Source organism: Mobula birostris, chromosome 9 (genome assembly GCF_030028105.1).
Source record: "Mobula birostris isolate sMobBir1 chromosome 9, sMobBir1.hap1, whole genome shotgun sequence".
NCBI classification, from domain to species: Eukaryota; Metazoa; Chordata; class Chondrichthyes; order Myliobatiformes; family Myliobatidae; genus Mobula; species Mobula birostris.
The window spans coordinates 10587490-10597571 of record NC_092378.1 but is presented as its reverse complement, the minus strand read 5'-3'; the positions used below and the strand labels follow the sequence as shown (position 1 = coordinate 10597571).

The 10082-nt window shown below is 40.6% G+C and overlaps 1 pseudogene; it reads left to right on the top strand.

Moving 5' to 3' along the window:
• The first annotated feature begins 8832 nt into the window (after positions 1 to 8832).
• On the top strand, positions 8833 to 9768 carry LOC140203312 (sin3 histone deacetylase corepressor complex component SDS3 pseudogene; annotated as a pseudogene).
• The last annotated feature ends 314 nt before the right edge of the window (positions 9769 to 10082 follow it).

The window sequence follows — 10082 nt, the reverse complement described above, 5'->3', positions numbered from 1 at the left end:
AGAAGACATAAAAGAGCGGACCCAAATAAAACAAAATATACAATTCACTCTCATGCTGGGGCTGGGGGAATGAACGTTACTACACTGAGAATTTTATTATTGTCTCTACTAGATGAAGCTAATGACGCTAAGTTATTCAGTCAATAAGTTCATTCTGAATAATTTACATCTAATAATTATTTAACATGATACAGTGCATTGGCTCAGTATTTTTCATCTGAGATTACAGGCAGCCAGAAATTAAAAAAAAACATTATGTGCAGTATTCCTTAATTTCTGAAGTACATTATGAGTAATAGGTAGTACACAAGAGAACCCTCTGAAGTCCGGGTCCTTCAGATAATTCATTGTAGAAGTCCAGTTTCACCAGGTTCCTCTGTGCATGCAGGGCGACCACTGTAGAACCAGCGTTCCCCCACCCATTTATCGCAATGCCCTCCACATCCATTACAGCAATATCCACATTACCTCCCTCAACTAAGTCATGCGAAGCTGTCAAGGTTCAGCTGCTGCACATGCACAGAAGCTATTATAGCTCATAAATAATTGAGGAGAGTGAATAATTCAAAAGGAGTTCTATTCAGCTCTTACACTTTGGGACTCAATTTTTGAACAGCAGCTGAACTGAGACTGACAAATATTTCCTCTTCCTGGGCTGAGAGCAAATAGAAGCATCAACAGTCCGAAGAGGAAAAATGGAAAATCAGTATTGACAACAAATGTGCACTTTGCTACCCTTAGGATTGTTATCTTTACTTCACAAAATGTGAAATCTGCACAAAACAATAAGCAGAAGATAAATAAAATATTTAGGGAAAGAAAGCTAAGAGCTCTCCTTCCAGATTGACCAAAATAAAATTGCATCAATGCATTACATGTCAACAAAATTACATTTTCAGACATTCAATACCAAACCCAACCAATCACATTTTGTGAGATGATGTCCAAAACAAAAATCAAACTACTCACTGCACACAGTGTCTCTACAGTATCATTCAGTCTCAGTCTGGAACTTGGGCTGCCAGAGTTACAATAAACACAAGCCCTCTAGCAGACGTTTAAATATCTTCACTGCCACTTATGAAATCCATTTGCACATGCCACAGCTGACAGTACAGATGCTGCCCTTCTCCTACATATCCATCCATTTGTTTCAGTAATCCCGCATAGTATTAAGGTCTAACTATATTACTGTTTGTCAGTTGAGATCCGTTCCTTCTTGATAAGCCTTAGTTTTATTACCCTGCTGTAGAAAAAAGTAACACGGAAAAGCCAATTATTCCTGCTGGGAGAGTCTGTATTCTATTAAAGGTCTGCTTCAGAGATCCTCGTCTCTTTCTTTCTCGAGACTGCAGACGCTTTTATATAAAATAAGGTCTGAATAAGAGTGCTGAAGTCGCTTACATCTCATCTGTGAGCAAAACCTTTTGGTCCTTTGTATCAGGCGACTCACGCAGAGAGCATGTGAATGGATCAATGGACCGTGCTGAACTGATCAAACATTTCCTTTACTAGAATGTTCTTAGTGTAGGTCATGCAAATGAATAGGCATTCTGTGCATGACATATTAATACATTTTCTTTAGTGCAGAGGCAATATGTATAAGAGACAAATACTCATCCAATATCTGTACATTAAACGTATATACATGGTGCAAATTATTGTGAATAGTATTTATATTAAAGGTAAAATAAAACCTTTACACTGAATTATTTAGATAACAATGGTTCAATTTGTTCTATGGTTCAATTTAATATTGGAGAATGTATACAGTACACAACCTGAAATTCTTACTCTTTGCAGACATCCACAAAACAGAGAGAAAAATAACCCAAAGGATTAAATGATAGAAAAAATTGGAACCCCAAAACCCACTTTCCCCCGTTCACGCACAAGAAGCAGCAAAGGCACCAACCCTTCCCCAACTTGTTCCAACAGAAAGTATCAGCCCCCTCCGCCACCCACCATGCAAACAAAAGCAAAGTCCCCAGAGAACATGATCTATAGTCCATCAACAACTGCTGTTCATCCCACAGGCCCTCTCCCTCATTAGCAAGGAGAGAGAGATAGTGCTCCTGCAACAGCGAGAGGGGAGGCCGACAATCCACTTCCTTCGAGTTAAAATAGTTCACTTTCCATCTATTAATCTGTTTTGCTGTGAAACGTTATACCACAAACAAATAGTATGGAATTATATAACAAAGTAGAAAGTATGATTGTTGAGCAATTACACGTGTAGCTGAGAATAGAAGTTTTTATTGAGATACAGTGCAGAATAGGCCCTTCTGGCCCTTCAAGCCTTGCCAGCCATCCATCCCTGAATTTAATCAGACCTTTATCACAGGACGATTTATAATGACCAATTAACCTACCGACCGGTACATCTTTGGACTGTGGGAGGAAACCATACAAACTCCTTACTGTCTACAGTTCTTTACTTTGTTCAAGCAATGGCTGAGTTTGATAACAATGTCTTTTTCCCTTGTCACTTAAATGCATTTTGGCATTTCTGGTCTCCTTTTTCACTGCATTCCAACTTTGAATTAGTTTCCTAAACCTGAACCCAGCATTGATGTTAGAGTCCTGAAGATTTCCAGCATCTGTAGAACCTCATGTGTTTGCAAACTGCTTTGCAAGCTTGGAGATAGCATCAAATTTTCTTCCTCATTCTTTCTGATTTATCGGTAATCTGAACACACCTGGAGCCACTAAGGAAACATAATTATCCCAGAACACGTATAAACAGTTTCATACCACTTTCCACTGGAGTGTTTAATGGCAGGGTGGAGAGACATCTCTAACAAAGGAGTGTAAGGCCCCCCCTTCTTCCCTCCACTGGTCTGCAGGTCACCCTTGGGCAAGGTGTAGCACCTGCTTAGCCTCCTAATCAGGGTCACATGAAGTCATGAGAGCAGGTAGTGGATGGTTATATGAGTCAGCTGGTGTATATCACAAGTCCTGGTTATGTGACCACTGACAATCTCTGAAGAGTATCGATAATGTCTGGGGTCACCCATTTGTAAAAACATTGCCCAGAAGAAGGTAATGGCAAACAACTTCTGTAGAAAGCTTTGCCGAGAACAATCATGGTCAAAGACCATTATCGCGCATGTCATACAACCAAGCACATAATGGATTGAGTGAAGTGTTTGATGGCTCTAGAGGGCTTTGGTGTGAAATGTAGTAGTGAAGGACACCATGTCACCTTTCTAGAGCTCTCCTGCAACTGGGATTGCTTTGCTAGGCCACATTAATACCTATAACCATGCATTCCTTTCCCATCACTGACTCCTTTGGGTGTCTAATAAAATGGAATAGAAGAACCCTCCTGATTTTTTAGTTGAAGACTGAATTTTCAATGAAAATCCCATTTGACAATCTGCGAAACATTGCAAAAAGCACCTTCACAATTCCTTTTCATAGTATTTAAAGCAATGATGAAGAAATATATGTATCTTTCAGTGGCATTTTAAATCAACAAGTGTGTATTTACTCCCACATAGCTGATGGTTGTTAGGAGAGCACATTAGATTCAAGATTCAAGATTCAAACATCTTTATTGTCATTCTAACCATACATCAGCTCTGTAGGGCAGAATGAGACAGTGTTTCTCAGGGGCAGTGCAATCATAACATAACAAACACAACACTAAATAATAAACATAACAATAAATAGTAAAACACAACAGCCACATGTCAGTTAAAATCAGTTATAAGTGTCCAGTGCAAGTTAGTTAACACAATATCTACCAAACTGCTGTGTACCCTCTTGAGTGTACGTTACCAAGCAACTTAAGTGTCAAACTATTGCTGGTGCTACCATCTCTGTTGTATAGATGCTGCTGTGAATTAAAGCTGGCTATATCTGGGTAATGAGAATTGCTCCTATAGTTCTTCATTGCCAATTAAAAAAATGGTAAAAAACTAAGGCTGCTAATTTTTTTGTGTATAAGTTTATAAAATACAAAAGCAAAGAGATTGTTCAATTTTTAAATTACACTGGTCAGGAAACAGCTGAAGACCATAAGACATAACTGCAAAATTAGGCCATTCGGCCCTTCAAACCTGCTCTGCCATTCTATCATGGGTGATTTTATCCCTCTCAACCACATTCTCTTGCCTTCTCCCCATGACCCCTGACACCCTTACTAATCAAGAACCTATCTGCCTCTGCTTTAAATACTTGGCCTCCATAGCCATACATGGCAATGAATTCCACAGATTCGTCACCCTATGGTTAAATCAATTCCTTCTGATCACTGTTCTAAAGGGACATTGCTATATTCTGATGCTGTGCCCTGTAGTCCTAGACTCTCCCACTCTGAGGAACATCCTCTTTATGTCCATTTCTATCTAAGTCTTTCAATATTCAATAGGTTTCAATGAGCTACCCCCTCATTTTTCTGAACTAGCAAGTACAGGCCTCAAGCCATCAAATGCTCCTCATACATTAACCCTTTCATTCCAGGAATCAGACTTGTAATCCTCCTCTGGAAGGACTCCAATACCAGCACATCCTTCCTTAGATACAGGGCCCAAAACTGCTCACAACATTCCAAGTGCAGGCAGAACAATGCATTATAAAACCACAGCATTAAACACTTGCTTTTATATTCTAGTCTTCTCAAAAATAATGCTCAATCACATTTGCCTTCCTTACCAATGCATTGACTGAAGCATTATCTACATTTCTGAACACTCTTCTACAGGAGAAATATGGGAGTGAAGCAACACGTAATGAAAATAGAGAGAACATCAACAAGAATGTGAAGCTGTTGTGAAAACCAGCTGGATCAATGAGAGCTTTGAGAAGACAATAGGAAAGCTCGCCTTCCATTGGAGACAGACGGGCAAGGAGATAAGAGATATAAATTATCATCTGAAGGATGCAGAAAGCAGTTGGCCACAATTATTGGAGCATGGGACATGTGGTGCAGCCTCAGTGGGGGCAGAAGGTGGAATTAAGTTAACAGCTGAAAGGAAACATGGAGAAAAAGGATTTGAAAATAGACACTCACAAACTCAGGAGATGCCAATGTGCTTCACAGCCAGTAGATAAAATTGAGTTATGGTTTCAATGTAGGAAACACATCTAATTTATTAGAAACAACAGCTAATTTACAAACATTAATCACATCATTTTTTTATTGTACAAAATTTGAAAACAGGTAATATTTATTGTGAAATTAATATTATCCAGGGCATTAGGGAAAACTCCCCCTCCTTTCCTTGAAAAGAGTGCTTTTGGAACTTAGCCATCCACCTGAGATGGCAGATGGGGCCTAGGTTTAACATTGCATTCCCTCAGCACTGTGTCAGCCTCAAGCACTTGTTTTTTTTGTGCCCAGATTTTTATGCCAAGCTGCATAATGTTTAGTTCTTAATTGAGGAATAAAACTGTGAAGGATGTAAAAATTCAGTCCAAAATTTCCTGAAATCAGTAGTAACACAACAAAGTGCCGGAGGAACCTCAGCAGGTCAGACAGCATCTATGGAAAAGAGTAAATAGTCGACTTTTCAGGCCGAAACCCTCCTTCGGGACTGAGAGGGAAGGGGCAAGATGCCTGATTAGAAGATGGGGGGAAGGGAAAGAGTATAGCTAGAAGGTGATAGGTGAAGCCAGGAGGGTGGGAAAGGTCAAGGTCTGGAGAAGAAAGAATATGACAGGAGGGGAGAGTGAACAATGGGAGAAAGGAAAGGGGGAACTAATAGACAGGTTAGAAGAAGTAAAAGGTCAGAGTGTGGACTAGAAGGGGATGGCAATTTTTGTTCACCAGAAGGATATATCAATATTCATATGATCAGATTGGAGGGTACTCCCCTCCTGTCAGATTCTTTCTCTCCAGCCCTTGACCTTTCCCACCCACCTTGCTTCACCTATCACATTCTCGCTACCCTCTTTCCACTCCCCCTAACTTCTAATTCAAAAATCTCACCCCTTCCCTCTCAGTCCTGAAGAAGGGTCTCAGCCTAAAACATTAACTGTTCACTCTCTTCCATCGATGCTGCTTGACCTGCTGAATTCCTCCAAAGGCAACCTATTATCTCTATTTCTTCTTTGACTACATCTTTACTTTTCAGATCCTCATAAAAATACTTGCAATTTGTTCTTATATTGATCTGACCATCTGGTTCTCATTGCTAAACCTCTAATCCTTCCAATCTCTGCTTTATATTTATCAGTTTTCTTCTGCATTATCTGCTCTGCATTGAACAAAATCTCTTTGGTTTTAGACTTTTTATTTGAACCATGGAGATCTGATCTTTGAAGCATTCCAGAAGGAAAGTCTTGGTCCAAATCTGTCTATTCAGCAGCATGGTAGCGTAGGTTTTAGCCGAAAGCTTTACAGTATAGGCAACCTGGGTTCAATTCCAGTCATTGCCTGTCAGGAGTCGTAACCGTGTAGACTTGATGTGCTCCAGTTTCCTCCAACAGTCCAAAGACCTACCAGTTGGTTGGTTAATTGGTCATTGTAAATTGCCCCGTGATTAGGCTCAAATAAAATCGGGGATTGCTGTGTCGCCTGTCTCAAAGGGTCGGAAGGGCCTATTATGCACCGTATCCCAATAAATTAATAAATACGTAAGTAAATTTTCCTAGATGCTGCCTGACCTGCTGAGTTTCTCAAGCATTTTGTGTGTGTTCCTTCCCCCATCATAGCTAGTTAAGAAGTATCTGTATCATAATCAAACTCCTTCTAACACTGCTCTGTTGTTTGTTTCACCATTACGCTGCATTCCCTCTCATATCACAGAAGTTATCTCAGATATAGCTTACTGCATTATTTTTGACTGTTTTTCTTCTTCATCTAAGTTTAAGTATTTACATCATTGCCTTACATGAAAAATGCTGGAGACCTGACACTGAACAAGGAAAGAGGTACAGTATAATGTATAAAGGGCACCATGGTAACGTAGTGGTTAGCATGACACTAGTACAGATTGGGGCATCGGAATTCAGAATTCAATCCCAGTATCCTCTGTTAAGGGGGTTTGTATGAACTCCACATGGAAATGCATGGGTTTTCTCTGAGTACACCGGTTTACTCCCATGGCACAGTGGCATAATGATTAGCAGAGTGCTTTACAGTACAGGCGACCTGGGTTCAATTCCTACTGCTGCCTTTAAGGAGTTTTGTACCGTATAGCCTACATTATGTTTTAGTAATGCGTCGTTGCATGCACTATTAGGCGTGTATTAAGCATGCGCTATTAGGCGCATATTGATCTGTACGAGTGTGTCGTAGTTCGGACTCTACCAGTGAAGAACCATGAAACTTAGCTCCTGTCCAGCATTTTTATTAACAGCATTGTTGTGTAACCAGGCCACATACCCAACAAATTGGTGACGAGGTTAATGAACCTGCATCGTATCGGAATGCCGGGTCTTAGTTGATAACGACACTCAGAGGAAGAGCGCAAGGAACAAGCCAAGGAGCTGGGGAAGGAGGCAGAGTGAGGCCGCGAGTCCGAAAGGAAGCGGGAGCACAGCCGGGTTCGGAAACATCAGGACACCAAGAGACACAGTCAGAGCCGCAGCACGTCTAAGCGAGACCACAGCCGGCGCTGACCCCCAGGGGCTGAGGGTCTGCCTGCCCCAGAAGGGAGATAAAAAGGAGTGACACACGCATCTAGACAGAGTGCACTCGTGGTGCTAGCAAAAAGGACATGTGAGTCAAATAGAAAACAGGGGGAAACGGGCTAAATTAACATAACAAAGATGGCAATGAGAGAGTGGAGTTATATTGTGAGGCGAATGGTGTTAATGATAAAAAGAAAGCCAGTGTCTTACTCAGTATTATGGGAGTGAAAACATACAGCCTGCTACGGAGCTTGTTAATCCCTGAAAAGCCAGCGGACAAAACGTTCAAGCAAATAGTAGAGACTCTCCAACATTATTTAAACCCCAAAACGGAATCAGAGCAAAAATTAATGCATTTCTGAATATTGTGCTGAATTGCACAAATTATCAGAACATTGTCAATTTGGAGCTGGTCTATTGGACCCATTGACGGACAGGTTAGTGTGCGGCATGCACTGTGAAACCACACAGAAAAAGCTCCTGGGTGAAAAAGACCTTACATTAGAGAAGATGCTGAACATTGCAATATCATTGGAAACAGCAGCATGGGGTGCTTCAGAGATACAACAAAAATCTCTGGAATATGCTACGAATAAAATGTCACTGAACAGAAATGAAAGAAAGAAATGTTACCGTTGTGGGAACATGTCACGTGGCCCTGATGACTGTTGGTTTAAAGACAAAGAGTGCAGAAACTATGGCAAACAGGGCCACACTGGCAGAGTATGCAAAGCTAGTAAACAGCAGAAAAAGACAAAATATAGAGAAATAAGAAACCCCAGAAAGGAAAACACAACAATTTACACAAAATGGAAGGAAGCAGTTCTGATGAAAACGACTCAGACGAAAGTGAATTGTCCTGTCTGCAACTTCACGGCGTGAAAGAAACAGATGATCAAAGAGTAAAAAGGGTCACTCCACAAGTGGCAGGCATGAGACTGAAAATGGAGTTGGACACAGGCTCAGCTTTAATAGTGATCTCTGTACACGACTACTAACGACTTTTCTCACATACCTCTGAAATGAACTAAACTACCGCTAAAGATTTACACAGGACAGAAAGTGTGTCCCAAAGGTAAAATTAAAGTGACAGTGACCTACAGAGACAAAACACAGCAGCTGAACCTCTATGTACTGAAAAATGGAGGACCACAGTTGCTGGGACGGGAATGGCTCAGGAAAATCCATTTGGATTGGCACACCATCAAGGCACTAGTTGTGTCAACAAAGGAGGGCAGATTGGCAAGGAAGATGTCCGCATCTCTCCTCTCACCCATTGTTGACTATTACAATGATGAGGAGGAGCTAGACAGCATCGACAATGAGGACAAACACAGTATCCGTGGCTGGGACTCGGATGAAGATACAGAGGATGCAAGTGAGACAGATATTGCCAATAAGCAGGATGATGAAGACTACCTGGAAATAAAAGAGCAGATGTACAAGTAGAAATTGACATCTCTCAAAAGACAGCTGCAGCATTTACAGGAAGGCACTTTGCAAGAGTATCAGAAAAGAATGAAGAAACTAGATCAGCAATACAAGGAAAGAATATGAAATGCAGAGATTTTTCTGCAACTGGAGACAGAACAAGTGGAAAGGAAGTATATTAAAGAGAAGAAAGCAGCAGTGAAGAAATTTGAAGATAAAAAGATTAAGTTAAAAGAAAAGAAAAGGATGATTGAGAATGAGAGGCTAACAATGGAACTCACAGGAGATTCTATGGAGGTAAAGCCAATAATGACTAGGAAACTAAGGAGGAGACCGAATGACCCCGTTCCAATTACCAACAAAAGACAAAAACCTGCACCTGTGCAGTTAAATTACTTGTTAACAGATGAACAGATAATGGAAGATCTGCAAACTCTCAATAAGCTTAAATCTCCGAAAAGACTAGCATCTCTGTCTACTCCTGAGCATCTTTCCAGCACTCCTGCTGAATTACCAGCACAAAGATATGAAGCACGAATAGAAGATGGAAAGTTATATTACGATAAGAGATGATATCATAAAGGTCAGGCTATCTATTTGGAATCTAAGGAGAATATGAAGATTGGCTGTGTAATTAGCTCCATTGGAACAAATGAGATATGAGTAAGGAAGACAAGTGATAGCACAAAGATACGTATATGTCTAGGACAGCTGCACAGAGGAGTTTTCATTATACGGAGGCGATCTGCTGCCTAGAACTCTTAGCAAGTTGGAGGCGCACATCTTCTTAACTCCCTGTGCTCAGAGGTCAACTTTTTATGACTTTTATATGGAAATCTGTATTAAAACAAACAAGTTTATTGACAGACTGAAGAACACACCATTTGAGGACACTTTCCAATGCTATCTCAGTTTTGATGATTGTGCATGTTTTTAAGAATAAAATTCACCCTTTCACGGATTTCACTTTGCTTTTGTCATCTTTGCAAGATGGAGGAGACTACTCTTTATGGCTGGAATCTGCCAATTTGTGGATTGTTTAATTTATTCCAGGCAATAGAGTGAAGACC